Source organism: Halichoerus grypus, chromosome 10 (assembly GCF_964656455.1).
Source record: "Halichoerus grypus chromosome 10, mHalGry1.hap1.1, whole genome shotgun sequence".
NCBI lineage: Eukaryota > Metazoa > Chordata > Mammalia > Carnivora > Phocidae > Halichoerus > Halichoerus grypus.
The window spans coordinates 131,050,785-131,061,169 of record NC_135721.1 but is presented as its reverse complement, the minus strand read 5'-3'; positions in this window follow the sequence as shown (position 1 = coordinate 131,061,169).

Genomic DNA, 10,385 nt, shown 5'->3' with positions numbered 1-10,385 from the left:
TGCAGTGGTGATTACATGACTGTATACATTTGTAGAAACTCTGAGAACAGCAAACGGTACATTTGCCTGTCTGTAAATTATACCTCAACAGATCAGACAGAAAATGCTGATAAGAGTAATATGTGCTTCTTGTAAAAAATAAAATACAGAGTAAAAAGTAAAAGGCTCACTGTTAACAGATTGTGTGTATGGTTCTGCTCTGGTTACACCACTGTATGCATTTGTTGAAATAAATAGAACCATGGCCTTTAAAAGGGTGAATTTTGCTGTAGGTAAATAAACCGGACTTTAAAAAATTGTAAGAATGCCCTACTGAGAAGTAAAGAAAACAGAACCCCCCCCCTCCCTGCCACCCCAAGAGATTCAGCAACTGGACAGAAGGTTTGCATTTTATTAAAAGACAGATAACTCTTTATGGTTGGAAATTTACCGTTTAAATCCTATCCTACCACCTACAGAGCCATGGAAAATCCATAGGCTTTTTTTTTTTACTTTGAAATATATCCTAGGGGCGCCTGGGTGGCTCAGTCGTTAAGCGTCTGCCTTCGGCTCAGGTCATGATCTCAGGGTCCTGGGATCAAGCCCCACATCGGGCTCCCTGCTCGGCGGGAAGCCTGCTTCTCCCTCTCCCACTCCCCCTGCTTGTGTTCCCTCTCTCGCTGTGCCTCTGTCAAATAAATAAATAAAATCTTTAAAAAAAAAGAAAAAAGAAATAGATCCTAGAGCTTTTTAAAAAAACATATTTTGGCCTAATTATGTCATCCTTAAGCTACCGTCAGCATTCCTGATCGGGGCTGAAGAGCCAAGTGGTGAAAGAAAAAGTTACTAAAATAAGCCAATATTGACTAGGATAAAAAACTAAAGCCAAACAAAACAAAGCTGCCTGAGGATTGTCAGAGGGCCTTCCAGGAAGAGATGATGCTTGAACTGGGTTTTGAAAGGTAAGTGGAAAGTTATCTTTGGTGAATTGTTATTTGGTGGAGGTTCTTGGTATATGATTTGAAATTCATTCCATGAAATATATTGAGCACTGTCTCTGTGTTAACCCTTATATTAGGGCAGGGTTCCTCAGCCTCACCACTCCTGACGTTTGGGGCTGTATAACTCTCTGTTGTGAGGGGCTGTCTCGTGCATTAGCAGCATCCCTGACCTCTACTCATTAAATTCCAGTAGCACCCCCCCCAGCTGCGACAACCAAAAATGTCTCCAGACATTGCAAATGTTTCTCGGGGAGCAAAATCAACACCACCACATCCTGAATCACTACATGAGGGTCCTGGGGACAAAATGATGAGCGAGACTTCCTCCCTAAAGAAGCTGACCCTCTCATTGCAGGGACTTATTCTGAGCTGGTCCATGTTTACAGAATGTGTGTGTGTGTGTGTGTGTGTGTGCGTGCACACACACATTTTAAATAAGATAGGTCTGCATGGGATGGTGGTTAGATATGCAGGATCAAGAGAACTGAAGACAGGCCCCCAAGGTCTAAGTTTGAGCTCTACCACTTAGAAAATACATGATCTGGGGGACATTTCCCTTAAGCAATGTATGCTCCAGCTTCCCTGTTTGCAGAATATGGGGCAGAAACAGAACCGACATCAAAAGATTGGCAAAAGCATTAAATAACTACAGATTGAAAATACAGTGTCCGAGACATGGTAAGGACTCAATAAATGAACTCAATAAATGTTAGTTGTTGTTAATTTCTCCCATTTCAGGCTAAAAGGGTCTTGAAAGGCGGTAACAAGTTGTGCATGATATGCCTTAAGGATAGTAGATCCTTCATAAATATTTGAGGCAGGGGGGAGGGAATACATAAATAAAAATATTAGCTGGTTATAAGTTACTCTCATCTCTAAAACAAGCCTAGGAGTATCTACCTAACAGAGTGGCAGGGAAAACGAAATCTTTGGAAAGTACTCAGCACAGTGCCTGATACTAATAAGTGTACGATGAATTTTTCAGTCGTGGTTCTTAGTAGTAGTGGTGTTATCTTACAGTGGTTAATCAAGAGATCTTAACTGGGTGAGGTTCTTCCGGAAAAGATGGACTCTGAACTCCTCTTCATATCCCTTAATCTTTCAAAAAACTGTACCAGAAAGATTCCCTTGTGCTTACCAGCCAGGGAGCGAGGTCGCTGTGACGTCACTAATTGAAGCTGAGAGGGAGGAGAAGAGCTGGGACCGATGGCAAGTGTTTTGGGATTAAGCTAAAACACTCGCCCACTCAGACCATCTGTCTGCTTATGTTCTGGTTTGCGCTGAACATCACGGAGATGAAGAATCAAGAAGATGTAGAAAAATAAAAACACACGGGAGTTCTGACGATGTGGAGGGCTGTCACTCAACTCGGGCATACCTTTGGCATGTCTGAAGGTCGTGCGTTTCCTCAGCTAAAGTTGGGGGTGGAGGCAGGAGCACAGGTGGAACGAGAAGGTGGAACAGGGAGGGAGGCTGCCATCTTTGCGTGCTGTGGTTGCTGGATTGTGAGTTGCAGACGTGAAAGTGGCTGGTCCTAGGAACAGTCAGAGAAGGGGGATGAGAGGGAGAAAGCGAAGCACAGAGTTCCTTCCTGGAAAACTGCTCCTTCCATCTTCCACTTCATTTTCATTAACACTTGCCATTGTGGACTGGATGTCTGTGTCTTCCCAAAGTTCATATGTGGAAGCCCCTGACCTCCAGTGGGATGGTATTAGGAGGTGGGGCTTTGGGGCACCTGGGTGGCTCAGTTGTTAAGCATCTGCCTTCGGCTCAGGTCATGATCCCAGGGTCCTGGGATCGAGCCCCGCATAGGGCTCCCTGCTCCGCGGGAAGCCTGCTTCTCCCTCTCCCATTCCCCCTGCTTGTATTCCCTCTCTCGCTGTGTCTCTCTCTGTCAAATAAATAAATAAAATCTTTAAAAAAAAAAAAAAAAGGAGGTGGGACTTTTGGGGAGGGGACTGGGGTTAGGTGATGTCTTCAGGATGGGGCCCTCGGGATAAGATTAATGTCCTTATCAGAAGAGATGACAGAGGGCTTGCTCTTTTTCTCTCCCTACCATGTGAAGACACAGCAAGAAGGGGGCCATCGGCAAGCCAGGAAAAGAGCTCTCATCAGAAACCAACCATGCTGGTACCCTGACCTTGGACTGCCAGCCTCCAGAACTGTGAGAAAATAAATTTCTGTTGTTAGACCACCCAGTCTGGAGTATTTTATTAAGGTAGCTTGAGTTGATGGAGAAAGCTCCTTCCCTAGACCTCAGCTCAAAGAGTTCATGCTTAAGGATTCTTTTTTAACCCAACAGATGAGAGAAGGGCCTTCAGCTATATGCTCTTGTTGAACCGTGGTTTTTTCCAAAGTAGTTCTATATGATGTGTGGGAATGTTCCATGGACATCTATTCCCCCACCCCCACCTCTACTGACCCAGAATCTCCCTGAGGACAGGACTGCATGTGTTTGGGATCAACCTCTATACCTAGTATCAGCATGCCAGATCAATATATATTTGCTTGGGGAACTCCGAGAAGCAAAACACTAAGATAAATTGCCCCACAAAGATGTCCAGCCTTGCTTACCCTCTTTCATCTGCTGAATCAGATGATATTTCCACATTAAACATGGGCATTCTGGGTCCTATTTGCTATCCTCAGTCTTCTACTGCTCTTGCCTCAACCCATTTCACACTGCTTTGCACTTTCCATGTCACCAATGACATGAGAATTCAAACCCTCATTTCTTTCCTTGTATCACTCTTTATATCCGATTCATGTGATTGTCGTCCTGATCACTAGCTGGAATTTGGCTGTGTATGGGGAGCTGTCCTTCAACTCAAGCATTCTAAATGTTCATGCTTCTAGCAACAGAGCTTTCAAATACATGCAGCCAAACTGATAGAGCTGACAGGAGGAATAGACAAACCCGTAATTGTAGTCAGAGATTTCAATATCCCTCTCCCAAAAATTGATAGAATAAGTAGACAGAAGATCAATATGGATATACATGACTTGAATTAATTATCAACCAACTTGCCTCATTGACATTATTGACACTCCGCCCAGACCAGAAGAACACACATCCTTTTCAAGGGCACATGGAAGTTCTTGAGGAAGTCAAGGGGAAAAGGAAAAACTCAAAAGGTCCAAGCTTGGGCCATTACCTGCATTTGTTTTCACAGTCCATATAAGCTCATTTTGAATCCCGCTATGGTTAATCAAGCAGTGACTAATAAAGCTGTGATCACCTTTAGTAAAATAAATAGCAGATAATGAAGGAGATTTAAAAGGGAGATAAAGATGAAGACAATGCAGAAGGAAGCCCACAAGCTCATTATCAATTCCAAAGAGACAGAGGAACCTACTCATTATAATTACAAATAAGAGTTTTCTCTGAATTAAGGTATTCTTCAAGAAGTCATTGCATTCCTAAATATCCAATTAGACAAGTAATACTCTGAAGCATCTTAAAACCCTTTAAGGTTTTGAGAGCTAAAGAAAACTCCATGTAAACATCCGCAAAGAGGATGGTACCTGTGTGCCTATAATTCCTGGCTCATCTTAGCTATCAATAACTCTATGTTTCTTGTTTATTTTGCGCGTGGGCTCAGCCAAACAGCACACATACATTGTGTGTGTGTGTGTGTGTGTGTGTGTGTGTGTGTGTGTGTGTGTGTGTGTGTGTGTGTGTATCTGAATGTGAATGAATTCTGTTCCTTGAAGAAAACCATTTGGGGAAAATAAAACTTGGAAATAATAAATATCAGAAATAGATGTTTATATGTAGATTGTTTTTCATATATTTTTTCCTCTCTCTTTCAATTCCCTCTCTCATCAGCTCACCTTTGCCCTCCAAAGATGCAATCAATTACTGCTTTTTGTCTTAAATCAGTATGTCTCACAAAAAAGGAAAATTGGCTTTTCTTATGGACTGTAAATCAATCACATTATGCTGTGTAATACAAGGTGTTCACATTCTGTTTAAACGTGTTGTTTAAAAGATTCTGTTATAGCTAAATCTTGGATAACTAGAAAATATAATAAAATACGACTGCATTTTGTGAGTTTGAGCCAATGATTTCTTGATGAACAACGAAAAACATTGGATTCGTTCTGCCTCATGATCTTCTCTCCTTCTTAGGAAACATTCTTCCTAATGTCCAAGACATTCGAAAGAAGGTAGAGGTTTAAACGCTTTGTAGAAGCAGGATGATCACTGACACCTTCCGGGTCTTTTCTGTCCATTTCTGGGATTGTTCGTGAATGTACTTTCTGAACACTGATGACATAGAAACCATAAATACTCAAAGAAGACTTCTCTTCCCCTTCCTTTCTCTACTTCCCTACATGCCTCAGCCTTTTTGTTTTTAATTCACATTGTAACTGGAAAGGACTTTTCATTTCCTAAGCCCTTTTTGGCATTTTAAGCTCTGTTAAGGGTTTTCCTTAAACTTCAATGCATTTCATTAGAAGGATAAAATAAAGCAATCTTACCATCGTTTGTGAATAATTAGTGACTTAGAAACAAGTCTCGAAGCCAGGGAAAATTTCACTGTAATGTAGTGAAATGATAAAAATACACTGAAGCATATACTTTGATGCACTTTAAAGAAATCATCATAGACTAATAATACAGTATCTCAAAGGAACAGTCAGACTGACAGGAAAATTACTTTTCAGGAAACAAAGTAGCTATGACATTTATAGCAACCTTTATAAAGGTATGTAGCATAAGAAAAGGAAGAAATTTAATTCCATTATTTCCATGTGCCTTATAAGTAAGCCCAGTCAAAAGGAAAGCTTGCACACACACACACACACACATACACACATCTTTAGAAAGAACACATTTCCTTTTACTCCTAAGCATAAAGAAGAATGAATAACTTTCTAGCTGCCGTTACTCCTTCCTTTCCTAGAAAAGGCAAATTTCGAATAGAATCAAAACCACGCTAACAAGCCAAAGTGAAAAATGATAGAGTTGCCATGTGCCCACCCACTTATATGGCATTTTTCATCTCTATAACCCCACTTTCTATAAAACTTAACACAACAGTGTTTTCCTATGTTGTACAGCCTTTGTTAATTCATTCAGACATTGCCAAGTTGCTGGGATCGAGCCCCGCATGGGGTTCCCTGCTCCACAGGAAGCCTGCTTCTCCCTCTCCCACTCCCCCTGCTTGCGTTCCTGCTCTCACTCTCTCTTTCTCTGTCAAATAAATAAATAAAATCTTTTTTAAAAAGTTAAATAGAAAATAAAATAAAATGCATTGGCTGTCAAATATGTAGATATTTCGAGGCTTTCTCACTTTCTAGTGAGCATTCACCATTTGCCTCCCTGACAACGATCCCCACTTCTTTGTAGCCCTCTTCCTGCTCTCAGATCATGGGTCTGGATGTGGCTCCCCGTGCACTTGAGGATAGAGCTCAGGACCCAGGCCAGCGAAGGAAACCACCATATAGCCCTGCTATTGGTCAGTGATGAGCATGTGACCTAAGCCATTCCAGTCAAAAGAAATCTCTGTTTCCTTGGAGCGCCACCAAAGAGCCTTTCATTGTCACAGGTGGCTTGAACCTAGAGAGAGAGGAAGGTAGAGCCACCAAAGCCATCTGTCTTGGGTGCTGTAAGGCGCTGGGTGCTATTGCCGTTATTCCCAGAATAAAGCCAGCACAGAAGATGGCATCAGGAATAAATCCAAATGACACCGTGTGAGCCCCGAATCCACCCCGCCTGAGGCCAATCCTGCCTCTGAATGTTCAGTTATTATGCACCAATAAATTTCTTTTTTAGCTTAAAATCAGTTAGAGGCAAAATTTTTGGCTGGTTAGTTGTTTGTTTTTTTTGTTTTTGTTGTTTTAGGTCACTTGTGATAGAAAGTTTCTTAATACCTCCAGGCCCAGGCATTTAAAAAATATTAGCCTTTTTCAAGGCTTTCAAGGAGGATGGGTATCCTCAAGGGTTTGAGTGCTTTGGGTCAGCTTTCATCAAAACATCACAGAATCTTTGTTACATAAAGGATCTGCTGCTACCAGTCAATGCCACAATGGGAGTATAATAGTTATAATAATTTTTATAATAATCGTTTTCATAATAGTTACCTTTTATAAAAATCATTACCACCACCACCACCATCATCATCATCATCATATGAACCACATACTGAGCACTTAATTTGCATCAGGTACTATGCTAAGCACTTTACCTATATTATCCCATTATTCATTTTTCTAGAAACAGGAGACTAGTTAAAATACAGACTCTAGAACCCAAACACCCCAGATTTAAATATTTTTTTCTGCCAATTTCTACCAGTGTGACCTTGCTTAAAATCTCTGCTTCAGATTCCTTGTCTGTAAAATAGATGTTACTGTTTTCATCATAAAGTTGTGAAGATTAAAGGAATTAATATCTACAAAATGCTTAGCATAGGGCTTGGCATGCACAAAGCACAACTTCTGTTAACTTTTCTTGTCTTTTACAGTAGTCCAATAATGTAAGCATTATTATGTTGTTTTTCCTAACAAAGAATTTGGTCTTTATTGGTCTTTACAGAAGTCTTTTCGTATTCTACCCAAGATGGCCACTTAAAAATTCAATTCCTTTACTGAAGCAAAATTCTATGAGAAGAAGGATTCTGCCACTCTCATCTTTGTATCCTGGACCTTAACCAGTACAGTGTCCTGCGACTGATTATTAATAGGAGGTCGACAAGGGCACCTGGGTGTTTCAGTCAGTTAAGCGTCTAACTCTGGCTTTTGGCTCAAGTTATGATCTCAGGGTCATGACACTGAGCCCTGCCTCAGGCCTGCACTCAGCAGGGAGTCTGCTTGAGATTCTCTCTCTCCCTCTCCCTCTGTCCCGCCCTGCCATGCTCTCTCTCTCTCAAAATAAATAAACCTTTTTTTAAAAAAGGAGGTGGACAAAGTAATTGAAAAAATATATACAAAGAATATAAAGACAGCCAACTGGACAAAGAACAGTGGCCTAAGAGTCAACAGTCCTAGGACATTATATTAGTTATCTATTGCTGTGTAACAAATTTCCCCCAAAACTTAGCAGCTGGAAAGAGCATGCAGGGATCACCTCCAGTTTCTGTGGGTTAGGCATTCATCACTTACTTGGCTGGGCATCTCTGGCTCAGGTTCTCTCATGAGGCCGCAACCAATGTGTTGGCTGTTGATGCAACTTCATCTGAAGGATCCAGTTCTAGGTCCCCTCAGGTTAGTTGGATTCAGTCCCTCCAGGGCTATGGGCTGAGGGCCTCAGTTCCAGACTCAGTTCCAGGTTGTTGGCAGGTGTCCCCCTCAGTTCTCTGCCACAAGAGCCTCTCCAGCTGGCTTTATCAGAGCAAGCATGTAAGAAGAGCAAAAAAGGAAAAGAGAGAGAGAGAAGGGAACAGAGAGTAACCTACACAGAAGTGACATCCCATCCTTTCTGTCATATTCTATTCATTAGAAACATGTCACTGGATCCAGCCCACATTCAAAGGAAGTGGATTACACAAGGGAATGAATACCAGGAGGCAGAGGTCGCTGGGAGTCGATTTAGAAGGCTGCCTACCACAGACATGGACCTGAAGTTGATTTTGTTTTGCTCCTTGACCCTGACCCAGTCAGACATTCCGTGCCTCAATTTTTTATCCATAAAACTTGTGTTATAATTCCCTAAGATCCATTTCAACTCCAAACTATGATTCTAAGAGGTCCTGAAAAGGATCAAAAGTGCACTTTAAAGTCACATTTGAGGGGTACCTGGGTGGCTCAGTTGGTTAAGTGTCCAACTTGTGATCTCAGCTCAGGTCTTGATCTCAGGGTCATGAGTTCAAGCCTCACGTTGGGCTCCACCCTGGGTATGGAGCCTATTAAAAAAAAAAAAAAAAGCCACATTTGATTTCCAAATGGCTCCAGAAGCTCACCTGCAAAAATGAAAAGGGCTTTAACTCTCCCCCTTTTGTTAACATCACATCTAGTAAACTTCTGTGTCAAAGACTGTGGTGAGGAAAACACTAGAATGTGCCCTTGGCTTGGCTTCCCATGCCAAGAGGAGACCTGAGAAAAAAAGGGGCTGTTGCAGTTATATGCCTGTTTGCAGCATTTGAGAAAGAGGGAACATGAGTTTCCAAAATTTAATTGAAATGGAGAGTTTTATTAGTTTACCCTGAAGTGTCAATAAAAAATGGCGCATGGCAGATGGTTTTCCTGTGATCCCAACAGCAAGTCCATCTTGAGGTTAATAACCCTTTTGCTTTATTGACTTATTGGAAAACTCTCTCTGGGGGTATTTAAGTTTGTTTAGATGTTTTCTTGACTGTTATTAAAGAAAAAAATCTCTGCCAACTACTGTTTTGGTTTTTTTTTTTTTTTTTTTTTTTTGGTCTACTGAAGAAAAGTCATACTGCTTTCCTTTTGAGCGATGTTTTGAAATCTCTTTTAACCCATTGCAGCAACTAAGACATAAACCAAAACCACGTTTAAGCCATTTATTGATGTTGTAAGAAATATCCCTGCCGTATATTTATTAACTTTTCCTTTGGGTTGAAGATAGGGAACGCATTAGTGAACAGTGTCCTTTGGTTAAAACTCCAAAGGAAAGATGAGATTTCCTTTTTTTTACTATTAATGAAAAGGCATTTGTCAGTCTTTATAGGTATCTATGATGTTCACAGTCCTACATGAACTGCCTGTGAACTGGGCTGTGTAGACATCTGTTGTTTGTCCCTTATTGTTCTGTTCTTCTCGGTGTCTTTTAAATCTTTGAATGACTTGACAACATTGAAAAATTGGGAGATTTTACCCCGAAAGAAATTCAGATTTCTGGCTTCCTTTGAACAACCAGAAGATTCAGCAAGTCTTGCCCACGTTCCAATACAACAACAGCTGGGCAAAGCCAAAGGGTCATTTCTTCCTTTGGATGGGACATGCTCTCACCTATCTTTGCCATCTCCCCACTCCCAAGTGTTCTAAAAAACAAAAATACTAGCTTAAAATGAGAGACAATTAGAAATCCCTGTTCCATAAAAGTGACTTTATCACTGAAAAGACAATGAAGGCAGGTGTAAACAAGAGACTTCTGCCACTTCCAAACAGGGCGGCCCCTACTTACCCAGCCTGCCTTGTTCACCGAAGTGCACTCCACGGTCATGGGAGGGAGACACTTGGGTTAGATCCAGTCATAGCATTTCTGGACTGAACGTATCTTTGTTCGGGGTAAGATTATCTCATTCATCATGATGAAGGCCAAAGGCATCAGAAAACTGTTGGGCCTTAACCCATTTTCTTTGCCCTGACAATGGCTTTTCCTGTGGGCTCCACATTCATCTGTTCTCACATTACTTGGTCCTTGCAGCAATTACACCTGCCACTCTTGACAGAATGGGAAGGCACGTTATTGTCTTTGTGCTGTCTTGGTTTTGT